Consider the following 13,153-nt stretch of genomic DNA (forward strand, 5'->3'; position numbering starts at 1 on the left):
TTTTACACATTACGGCAGGCAGATGTCCCAATTTTACACATTACGGCAGGCAAGTGTCCCCATTTTACACATTACAGCAGGCAAATGTCCCAATTTTACACATTACGGCAGGCAAGTGTCCCATTTTACACATTGTTGAATTCTCTTGGTTAACTAAATTAACCATCTTGTTGCTGTTTGGGTTGTTAGGTAAAATTAATGAATTGAAAAGGATTTATAAAAATCAATTATTATTTATTCAAAGGGCCACGCCCGTATACAGGGAAGAGGGACATCCTCTCGTCCTGTGTCAAATCATTTAACAACAACATACACGTATCAACAATGAGTTTTATATAATACAAAGTAACGCCCATTTTGTATATCCCTCCCATATGATTTCATTCTTCTGGAATACAATGTTAGGCAATATTGTTATGCAATATTGGGACAATTATCAAGAATACTAAAATGATACTCGTGAGCTTCAACTGTGTCCATATTAGGAATTACATCTGTACTCTGTGCTTTTAGAAAGTGCGTATGTGGAATTAATACTCAGCCAACAAAGTTGTTTTTCTCTCAGGGTGTGTATAAAGTTCAATATGAATTTGCTATATCATCTAGCTAGAATCAAAATGGATTCTGTTATGCTTTCATATTATACTAGTGAATATGAGAACCCTTTGCTTATTGAATGCCCTGTGATTATTGCGTGTATACATAATATACGTACTATCCCGTAGTGCACACACATAACTGTTAGGCCTTCAGCAGGTTGCCTCAGTCACAGTATTCGACAGCTCCACCCTTTGATCAGGGACATTATCCATGTGCCCTGTCATCTCAGGAGAATTTCTGGGAACGTATAGTTCACTAATAATCATTTCATGTAGTATTGCTATTCTGCGTTTGACAGTAGCCTTCTAAATACAACATAGGCCGCACCTGTATGCGGTGAACATCAAATGAATGTCTATAATCACATCGGGGTTACCAAAGAATAAACCTCATCACAGAATACATCATCACATACAATCACATACAATATATTTAAAAAAAAACATTTTCCTAATCCTGAAATTGAATACTAGGATTTAAACATTTATCTTTTCCAGTCCATATCATAATGCCTTGGTTAAAGTTCTTTTATATCATGGGCCTCCTTTATATACTTGGCATTACACGTATCAGGATTCGTAATGTCTTTGGTCAGATAAGCACAGCATTGAGCTTAAAGTGCTGTTTCCGGACATCAACAATATCCTCCAATCTGTGGTATTAAAAAATGTAGAACAATATGGTATCGTAATAGTTCATGTCCAATGTCCTGGAATCATCACAAATGTCCACAGTTCTGGAATATCCTATCATAAAGTTCAATCATGTTATCAATAATTTACTTGAAATAAAACATCAACTTCCAGTTGATTAATCATACGACTTCATTAGCCATAGGAGAACTTATTAGCCATCTTTACCACTTCGAGGTTTTATTGATGCTCTGGTGGCAGGAACATGTTTCCTGATTACTGAGTCAATTACTCTTTTTAGGAATAGTTCATCCTGCAAGAAAACTTTTCTCAAGTTAATATATGTTTTTGTATAAAACTGCTAAATCAATCTTCTTAAATAACAAACATTTTTAGAATTAATAGGTAACCAATTATATATCATATCCTAAGGACATGGTGACAACTACCATTCCCCGTTATGTATGATATCTTCTTTTAACCTTTGAATCTACTCCTAGTAAAATACATATTACATCATAAACTTTAATGAACATCATATGTAACCATTACTATTTATATACCTAACTCATTATATCCAGCACATCTAGAAATCTTAGGTTAGTATATTGTAACAATCCTTTCACATTCCCTTAAATCAACCTTTTCTATCTACATAAGATCTTTTATTGTTATTTTTTTTAATTTTTTTTATTATTGACCTATTTTATTTCCACTAACTGAAATACACCCGACATTTGTAACTAATATTATCACCAGTGGTTCTTTCTTGAGATACTGTTGTATCTATACACATGTACCGTGTTTCACTATTATCACGACTCTATAAAGTTTTGGTAATCACATCAAATGTAACTTGCATAGAGAACTTTGGCCTGCTAGTGTCTATGTATACATGTCTAACAATTATAATAGTCTTAAACAATGATTAGCAATACAATTTATATAGCTGCAGTACTTAAAATCTTTCCAACAATTAATGGTATTGCTGGACTGGATACTCCTCAGAATAATATCCTAAATTATTTAAATTATCCATGCATTAATCTATACATCTGTCTTCAAGTGGAGTATAATACTCACAACCACGTTTTTCAAAGTGTGTGTTCGTTACACCAGTCATAAATCCCTCTGGATTTCCTGCTTAGAAAAGAAAAGAGGAAGGAAGGGTCTTATTGAAATAATTCCCATCCACAATAATGGATGAGTACTCATACCTACACCATACGTTTGCTCGCTCTCTCTTCAAAGAAAAATAAATAAATTAAGTCCTAATGCTGTTATAAATAACGTCGCTCCCGTATACTTTCAAAAATGTTAAAAGTTCTGTAGGATATTAGCTTATAAGCACATAGTCTATTATCAATGATCATAATCATCTCCATCTTGATTGAAGGGTTCATTCAAATACAACTCTGTGGTAGTAACAGTAGTAACAGTCTCTGTATTGTATCTCCATACAATTGTTTTTAGTGTTAGGTTCCTTTAAGCTCTGGTCTCTGACCTTTTCATTTCATTGCAAGCTCATGGATCTAGGTGTCCTTCTTCTGCAGCCTTTGCAACGGCTGTATCAGAGTCAGCGGTACTTGCCCAGGACCATCCTATGCGATCTGTAATGGAACCAAAACATTAGCAACTTCTCATCATAACACCGTCTTCACTCTCTTTAGTGATTGTCCTGTGCCGGACTGTGTGTTTTCGTGTTGGTTAAATATCTTTCCAAGGTTCTTGCAGCTTTTGATATTCTTGTAACTGTTTAAATAATTTGTGTGACACATTTGAATCGTCAAATCATTTTGTAGTTTTGAATCAGTCTCTGGATAATATATCTTTGCGGGATAACATATCTTTGCTGGATTCCAAAAAGAATAACAAAAAATGATATAGAAGAGAGACTAAGCAGAGGCTTAGGTGTAATTCTACCACTATTGAACCAACGATTGGACCATGCCATGATTCAAATTCTGCCTTTCCTGTCTCTTTTGTAGATTAATAATGCTCAATTCTTTAAACTTTCCTTGTCACATTATGACTTTTTATTCTCAACATTACACATATTAAACACAAAATCTTTTTTCAAACTCCTATAAACTCTTTCTATCAGTAAAGAAACTTTACTGTCTTTGAAACACTATCTCACACCTCTGGCCTTATTATTCATTTCTCAAATAACCCCTTAACACCTGTTACACATCCTATAGTTCCTTTTTTAGCATTACACTATGTTGTATTAAAACAATGTTGTTTTTAATCAACCCAATCATCTGCAGTAAACATGCTATAGCTTTCTTTATCACCATCACGATCCCTCTTATTATCACATAATTTGTTATTTTGGTCCCATGCCAAAACACAATGTACACTTCTCCATTAAACTTCATCCTACCATAGAAAGCTTGTGAATCTATTTCATGTTAATTACCCTTGGATTTGCATAACTCATGACATTTCCCCTTAATGAAAATTGGCAACAACACTTTATTATTAATAATACTAATTCACCAATTCACCATCCCATTATCCCCTATGGATGCTCGAGAAATTATTCTCCTGTTAATCAGTTTTTTTTTTTTTTTCAATTCCTTTAAATGCAATGTAAAATGCGATGTAATCATAATTGTCTTACTCATCCACATTATATTCCTTATACTCCCCACTTTTGGGGGTGAGGAAGACAAGTATGCAGCTCTTAGCTGTATCTAAGTTGTGGTGGATCCTGTGAATCGGGAAACACTCTGAGCTGGGCATCACTGTGCCACCAGAGGAAACCCTACCAGGATAGGTTCTTGGACAGGGGAATCGGGTGACGAGGGTCAGTGAAGCAAGTAAAAGGACTGATACGCTGAATAAACCATCTGCGGTGGTGCCTAGGCTATTTTCAGCCTCAGACCCATGTTGCTTCTTTAAGCTAGCCCACCGCAATCCCATTATATGGTGAGAAGTTTACATCTATTGCACGGTCACTTTAACTGGTCCAGATTCACCCATGCACTTTATGTATGTAGTATGTCAGTGAGTTTGTGTCCTAATAAACACATTTTTCATGGAACAAATCATTTGTTACAATTTCCCTGTTGGTTCATATATCCCCTATTGAATGAAGGGATATATCTTTAAATCTGAACTCTCTCCGTAAGCTACACTATTGCATTTTATGTCTAAGTTGTATACTGTTATAGGTAAAATGTACACATCATATAAAATCTACTGCTTAACCTCAGTATTAAACATAAGTGGATGGTTTGGCTCTGACTGTGTATTCATAATGTTTTGTTCATGATAAAGTGTAATATTGTATTACCTTCTATAATTTCTTTGGTTATGAACTTGAATGTATGCATATAGCATTTCAAAAAATTACTGTATCTAGAGATTTATCATCTGGTCATACATATCTATCTATCTATCTATCTATCAATAAATGTATACCAAGACTCCACCCTCTAAGGGTTTTAACTAGAGATGAGCGCCTGAAATTTTTCGGGTTTTGTGTTTTGGTTTTGGGTTCGGTTCCGCGGCCGTGTTTTGGGTTCGAACGCGTTTTGGCAAAACCTCACCGAATTATTTTTGTCGGATTCGGGTGTGTTTTGGATTCGGGTGTTTTTTTCAAAAAACCCTAAAAAACAGCTTAAATCATAGAATTTGGGGGTAATTTTGATCCCAAAGTATTATTAACCTCAAAAAACATAATTTACACTCATTTTCAGCCTATTCTGAACACATCACACCTCACAATATTATTTTTAGTCCTAAAATTTGCACCGAGGTCGCTGTGTGAGTAAGATAAGCGACCCTAGTGGCCGACACAAACACCGGGCCCATCTAGGAGTGGCACTGCAGTGTCACGCAGGATGTCCCTTCCAAAAAACCCTCCCCAAACAGCACATGACGCAAAGAAAAAAAGAGGCGCAATGAGGTAGCTGACTGTGTGAGTAAGATTAGCGACCCTAGTGGCCGACACAAACACCGGGCACATCTAGGAGTGGCACTGCAGTGTCACGCAGGATGTCCCTTCCAAAAAACCCTCCCCAAACAGCACATGACGCAAAGAAAAAAAGAGGCGCAATGAGGTAGCTGTGTGAGTAAGATTAGCGACCCTAGTGGCCGACACAAACACCGGGCCCATCTAGGAGTGGCACTGCAGTGTCACGCAGGATGTCCCTTCCAAAAAACCCTCCCCAATCAGCACATGATGCAAAGAAAAAGAAAAGAAAAAAGAGGTGCAAGATGGAATTATCCTTGGGCCCTCCCACCCACCCTTATGTTGTATAAACAAAACAGGACATGCACACTTTAACCAACCCATCATTTCAGTGACAGGGTCTGCCACACGACTGTGACTGATATGACGGGTTGGTTTGGACCCCCCCCAAAAAAGAAGCAATTAATCTCTCCTTGCACAAACTGGCTCTACAGAGGCAAGATGTCCACCTCATCTTCACCCTCCGATATATCACCGTGTACATCCCCCTCCTCACAGATTATCAATTCGTCCCCACTGGAATCCACCATCTCAGCTCCCTGTGTACTTTGTGGAGGCAATTGCTGCTGGTCAATGTCTCCGCGGAGGAATTGATTATAATTCATTTTAATGAACATCATCTTCTCCACATTTTCTGGATGTAACCTCGTACGCCGATTGCTGACAAGGTGAGCGGCGGCACTAAACACTCTTTCGGAGTACACACTTGTGGGAGGGCAACTTAGGTAGAATAAAGCCAGTTTGTGCAAGGGCCTCCAAATTGCCTCTTTTTCCTGCCAGTATAAGTACGGACTGTGTGACGTGCCTACTTGGATGCGGTCACTCATATAATCCTCCACCATTCTATCAATGTTGAGAGAATCATATGCAGTGACAGTAGACGACATGTCCGTAATCGTTGTCAGGTCCTTCAGTCCGGACCAGATGTCAGCATCAGCAGTCGCTCCAGACTGCCCTGCATCACCGCCAGCGGGTGGGCTCGGAATTCTGAGCCTTTTCCTCGCACCCCCAGTTGCGGGAGAATGTGAAGGAGGAGATGTTGACAGGTCGCGTTCCGCTTGACTTGACAATTTTGTCACCAGCAGGTCTTTCAACCCCAGCAGACCTGTGTCTGCCGGAAAGAGAGATCCAAGGTAGGCTTTAAATCTAGGATCGAGCACGGGGGCCAAAATGTAGTGCTCTGATTTCAACTGATTGACCACCCGTGAATCCTTGTTAAGCGAATTAAGGGCTGCATCCACAAGTCCCACATGCCTAGCGGAATCGCTCCGTGTTAGCTCCTTCTTCAATGCCTCCAGCTTCTTCTGCAAAAGCCTGATGAGGGGAATGACCTGACTCAGGCTGGCAGTGTCTGAACTGACTTCACGTGTGGCAAGTTCAAAGGGCATCAGAACCTTGCACAACGTTGAAATCATTCTCCACTGCACTTGAGACAGGTGCATTCCATCTCCTATATCGTGCTCAATTGTATAGGCTTGAATGGCCTTTTGCTGCTCCTCCAACCTCTGAAGCATATAGAGGGTTGAATTCCACCTCGTTACCACTTCTTGCTTCAGATGATGGCAGGGCAGGTTCAGTAGTTTTTGGTGGTGCTCCAGTCTTCTGTACGTGGTGCCTGTACGCCGAAAGTGTCCCGCAATTTTTCTGGCCACCGACAGCATCTCTTGCACGCCCCTGTCGTTTTTTAAAAAATTCTGCACCACCAAATTCAAGGTATGTGCAAAACATGGGACGTGCTGGAATTTGCCCATATTTAATGCACACACAATATTGCTGGCGTTGTCCGATGCCACAAATCCACAGGAGAGTCCAATTGGGGTAAGCCATTCCGCGATGATCTTCCTCAGTTGCCGTAAGAGGTTTTCAGCTGTGTGCGTATTCTGGAAAGCGGTGATACAAAGCGTAGCCTGCCTAGGAAAGAGTTGGCGTTTGCGAGATGCTGCTACTGGTGCCGCCGCTGCTGTTCTTGCGGCGGGAGTCCATACATCTACCCAGTGGGCTGTCACAGTCATATAGTCCTGACCCTGCCCTGCTCCACTTGTCCGTGGTTAAGTGGACATTGGGTACAACTGCATTTTTTAGGACACTGGTGAGTCTTTTTCTGACGTCCGTGTACATTCTCGGTATCGCCTGCCTAGAGAAGTGGAACCTAGATGGTATTTGGTAACGGGGGCACACTGCCTCAATAAATTGTCTAGTTCCCTGTGAACTAACGGCGGATACCGGACGCACGTCTAACACCAACATAGTTGTCAAGGACTCAGTTATCCGCTTTGCAGTAGGATGACTGCTGTGATATTTCATCTTCCTCGCAAAGGACTGTTGAACAGTCAATTGCTTACTGGAAGTAGTACAAGTGGGCTTACGACTTCCCCTCTGGGATGACCATCGACTCCCAGCGGCAACAACAGCAGCGCCAGCAGCAGTAGGCGTTACACGCAAGGATGCATCGGAGGAATCCCAGGCAGGAGAGGACTCGTCAGACTTGCCAGTGACATGGCCTGCAGGACTATTGGCATTCCTGGGGAAGGAGGAAATTGACACTGAGGGAGTTGGTGGGGTGGTTTGCGTGAGCTTGGTTACAAGAGGAAGGGATTTACTGGTCAGTGGACTGCTTCCGCTGTCACCCAAAGTTTTTGAACTTGTCACTGACTTATTATGAATGCGCTGCAGGTGACGTATAAGGGAGGATGTTCCGAGGTGGTTAACGTCCTTACCCCTACTTATTACAGCTTGACAAAGGGAACACACGGCTTGACACCTGTTGTCCGCATTTCTGGTGAAATACCTCCACACCGAAGAGCTGATTTTTTTGGTATTTTCACCTGGCATGTCAACGGCCATATTCCTCCCACGGACAACAGGTGTCTCCCCGGGTGCCTGACTTAAACAAACCACCTCACCATCAGAATCCTCCTGGTCAATTTCCTCCCCAGCGCCAGCAACACCCATATCCTCCTCATCCTGGTGTACTTCAACACTGACATCTTCAATCTGACTATCAGGAACTGGACTGCGGGTGCTCCTTCCAGCACTTGCAGGGGGCATGCAAATAGTGGAAGGCGCATGCTCTTCACGTCCAGTGTTGGGAAGGTCAGGCATCGCAAACGACACAATTGGACTCTCCTTGTGGATTTGGGATTTCAAAGAACGCACAGTTCTTTGCGGTGCTTTTGCCAGCTTGAGTCTTTTCAGTTTTCTAGCGAGAGGCTGAGTGCTTCCATCCTCATGTGAAGCTGAACCACTAGCCATGAACATAGGCCAGGGCCTCAGCCGTTCCTTGCCACTCCGTGTGGTAAATGGCATATTGGCAAGTTTACGCTTCTCCTCCGACAATTTTATTTTAGGTTTTGGAGTCCTTTTTTTTCTGATATTTGGTGTTTTGGATTTGACATGCTCTGTACTATGACATTGGGCATCGGCCTTGGCAGACGACGTTGCTGGCATTTCATCGTCTCGGCCATGACTAGTGGCAGCAGCTTCAGCACGAGGTGGAAGTGGATCTTGATCTTTCCCTAATTTTGGAACCTCAACTTTTTTGTTCTCCATATTTTATAGGCAGAACTAAAAGGCACCTCAGGTAAACAATGGAGATGGATGGATTGGATAGTTTACTAGTATACAATTATGGACGGACTGCCACGGTTAGGTGGTATAAAAAAACCACGGTTAGGTGGTATATATTATAATAATAATACAATTATGGATGGACGGACTGCCTGCCGACTGCCGACACAGAGGTAGCCACAGCCGTGAACTACCGCACTGTACACTGGTTGATAAAGAGATAGTAGTATACTCGTAACAACTAGTATGACACTATGACGACGGTATAAAGAATGAAAAAAAAACCACGGTTAGGTGGTATATATTATAATAATAATACAATTATGGATGGACGGACTGCCTGCCGACTGCCGACACAGAGGTAGCCACAGCCGTGAACTACCGCACTGTACACTGGTTGATAAAGAGATAGTAGTATACTCGTAACAACTAGTATGACACTATGACGACGGTATAAAGAATGGAAAAAAAACCACGGTTAGGTGGTATATATTATAATAATAATACAATTATGGATGGACGGACTGCCTGCCGACTGCCGACACAGAGGTAGCCACAGCCGTGAACTACCGCACTGTACACTGGTTGATAAAGAGATAGTAGTATACTCGTAACAACTAGTATGACACTATGACGACGGTATAAAGAATGAAAAAAAAACCACGGTTAGGTGGTATATATTATAATAATAATACAATTATGGATGGACGGACTGCCTGCCGACTGCCGACACAGAGGTAGCCACAGCCGTGAACTACCGCACTGTACACTGGTTGATAAAGAGATAGTAGTATACTCGTAACAACTAGTATGACACTATGACGACGGTATAAAGAATGGAAAAAAAACCACGGTTAGGTGGTATATATTATAATAATAATACAATTATGGATGGACGGACTGCCTGCCGACTGCCGACACAGAGGTAGCCACAGCCGTGAACTACCGCACTGTACACTGGTTGATAAAGAGATAGTAGTATACTCGTAACAACTAGTATGACACTATGACGACGGTATAAAGAATGAAAAAAAAACCACGGTTAGGTGGTATATATTATAATAATAATACAATTATGGATGGACGGACTGCCTGCCGACTGCCGACACAGAGGTAGCCACAGCCGTGAACTACCGCACTGTACACTGGTTGATAAAGAGATAGTAGTATACTCGTAACAACTAGTATGACACTATGACGGTATAAAGAATGAAAAAAAAACCACGGTTAGGTGGTATATATTATAATAATAATACAATTATGGATGGACGGACTGCCTGCCGACTGCCGACACAGAGGTAGCCACAGCCGTGAACTACCGCACTGTACACTGGTTGATAAAGAGATAGTAGTATACTCGTAACAACTAGTATGACACTATGACGACGGTATAAAGATTAAAGAATGGAAAAAAAACCACGGTTAGGTGGTATATATTATAATAATAATACAATTATGGATGGACGGACTGCCTGCCGACTGCCGACACAGAGGTAGCCACAGCCGTGAACTACCGCACTGTACACTGGTTGATAAAGAGATAGTAGTATACTCGTAACAACTAGTATGACACTATGACGGTATAAAGAAAGAAAAAAAAATACCACGGTTAGGTGGTATATATTGTAATACAATTATGGATGGACGGACTGCCTGCCGAGTTCCGACTGCCGACACAGAGGTAGCCACAGCCGTGAACTACCGCACTGTACTGTGTCTGCTGCTAATATAGACTGGTTGATAAAGAGATAGTATACAATACATACAACAATATACTACTATACTGGTGGTCAGGCACTGGTCACCACTAGTCACACTGGCAGTGGCACTCCTGCAGCAAAAGTGTGCACTGTTTAATTTTAAATTAATATAATATTATGTACTCCTGGGGGCTCCTGCTATAACAACCTGCAGTGCTCCCCAGTCTCCCCCACAATTATTATAAGCTTTGCCTTTTATACATTGATGTGCAGCACACTGGGCTGAGCTGAGTGCACACAGACTGAGTCACACTGTGTGACTGGCTGCTGCTGTGTATCGTTTTTTTTCAGGCAGAGAACGGATATAGCAGAGAACGGATATATATTAAAATAAATAAAAGTTAACTAACAACAACTGCACTGGTCACTGTGGTAAACTCTGTCTGACTCTGCACAATCTCTCTCTCTCTTCTAATCTAATTTCTAATGGAGAGGACGCCAGCCACGTCCTCTCCCTATCAATCTCAATGCACGTGTGAAAATGGCGGCGACGCGCGTCTCCTTATATAGAATCCGAGTCTCGCGAGAATCCGACAGCGTCATGATGACGTTCGGGCGCGCTCGGGTTAACCGAGCAAGGCGGGAAGATCCGAGTCGCTCGGACGCGTGAAAAAAAAAGTGAAGTTCGTGCGGGTTCGGATTCAGAGAAACCGAACCCGCTCATCTCTAGTTTTAACTATCTTTGGCCTAGTGCCAAAAATCATCTAGGTAGTTAACTATGTCAGCACACCATTGACTTTTGTCTTTCGACACCGTGTGTCCTTTTCTGTAAGAAAACACAACTGTTTAGTACCTGACACCAATACTTCAAATAATTTGTAACACAAAGGTATATCATCCACATACTGTTTACATTTCTTTACTTATCTCAACATATCATTCAGACTGGCCAGTCCACACAACTGTACGTTTTTTTTTCATGCACACTCTTATTTGCTTCCAAGCAAACTTTTCTTGGACTGTGTCCACTCTATGGAATGTCTTGGCACATATACGTATTCACTGAAAACTTACAAACTTAACAACGCTCCTGCTTTTATCTGTGCTTTTGTATACGATTATATCCCCACACTTCCTGGCTACGGAACCTGGTTCATCACTGCATATTGTGCAGTCCACTAAGAACTTTTGCAATGTATTATATCGATGACTATACAATGAGATGGATTTTAGCAAGCATATTTTTTTTTTACCTCACGAACCCAGGGTAAGTGATATATAGATATGCTATGCATCCAACTTAATCTGTTCCTACTTTATTCTTCCTGGAATCTTTAGAAATACCCAGGGTAACTTTTACATTAGGATTCTTCCAAATAACTTTGAAGAATTGTCTAAAAGTATGTTAATACTGGAATCGTAGTGATTAATTGCTTGTCGCAATCTTTGATTTACAGCATATACATTAAAGAATGCGTATTTCTTTATCTTTCCCTATGATTTTAGCTGCTGCTTTGAAAACTTTAGCTCACCAGAGATAGGGCGTTGTCTTCTTGACTGTCTGCCAGATGCAAATCTGTTAGCGTTAACGCTGTTAGCGCTGACATCTCTAGCCCATATCTGTTGCTGGGATTTTTTTCAAAATACGCTTAGTATTGGTTGATCAGGCCAATATTATACAGCATGATTGAAATGCAAAACATATACTGTACCCTTTGTCACAGTACTATACAAAAGTTGTGCATCTATGGAATATTTCTTCCATACATGATATGCACACTTAGGGTTAATCCTCCCTGCCCTTCCCATACGCTGGAAAAATTTGCAATCCCTGCAATTTTTCACACACGCGACACGTCTGTCACTGGGAAGCTGCAGTAGATCCTCTTATCACAGACTACAATCACAAAGCAACATGCCTTGTTATGGTTAGCACAACACCTCTTATGGTTAAAACAACCAGCAGCTCTTAGCAGCTCAGTATTGCAATATATACTTACACTCAGTTACATATAATCCCTATAACCTCGGGTTGTTCACTCTATTTTTTTTCTAATGTACCCTTCTTACACATGTGTAGCTGACTAACAAGGGGAGGTGATCTATGTGCTTTTTACTTTATTTGGCTCTTGGTCCAAAGCACTTATTCACGCAATCATTCATAGAGTGAAAAACACAGGTTCTTTGCTCAAATCTTTGAATTAATTTTGGTATTCTTATTTACATGCAACAGCATCTGTCAATCATCATTTCCGAGTTACTTGGTCCTTCAACCGATTTGGACATAATTTTGGTATTAATTTTACAAACAAACAACAACTAACAGGTCCCTGAGTTATTTTACTAGTTTTGCCAATCTCTCCACTTATAATTCTCATATTATAAAAAATACAATCACACAGACAGCTGGCAGGTATAGAAACAGCATGTACTGGAATATAGCACATACCATGGTATTCTATACTTACCAGTGCTGTAGTGACTTGGTATGTTCCATCCATCATCAGCTGCTGGCTGTCTGGCACACCCCTTTGAGAATTTGATGAAGAGATCGAGATCTATAGATCCCGGACGAGCCCCCATCTTGTTGAATTCTCTTGGTTAACTAAATTAACCATCTTGTTGCTGTTTGGGTTGTTAGGTAAAATTAATGAATTGAAAAGGATTTATAA

The sequence above is a fragment of the Pseudophryne corroboree genome, chromosome 2, assembly GCF_028390025.1.
Source record: "Pseudophryne corroboree isolate aPseCor3 chromosome 2, aPseCor3.hap2, whole genome shotgun sequence".
Classification (NCBI taxonomy): Eukaryota; Metazoa; Chordata; class Amphibia; order Anura; family Myobatrachidae; genus Pseudophryne; species Pseudophryne corroboree.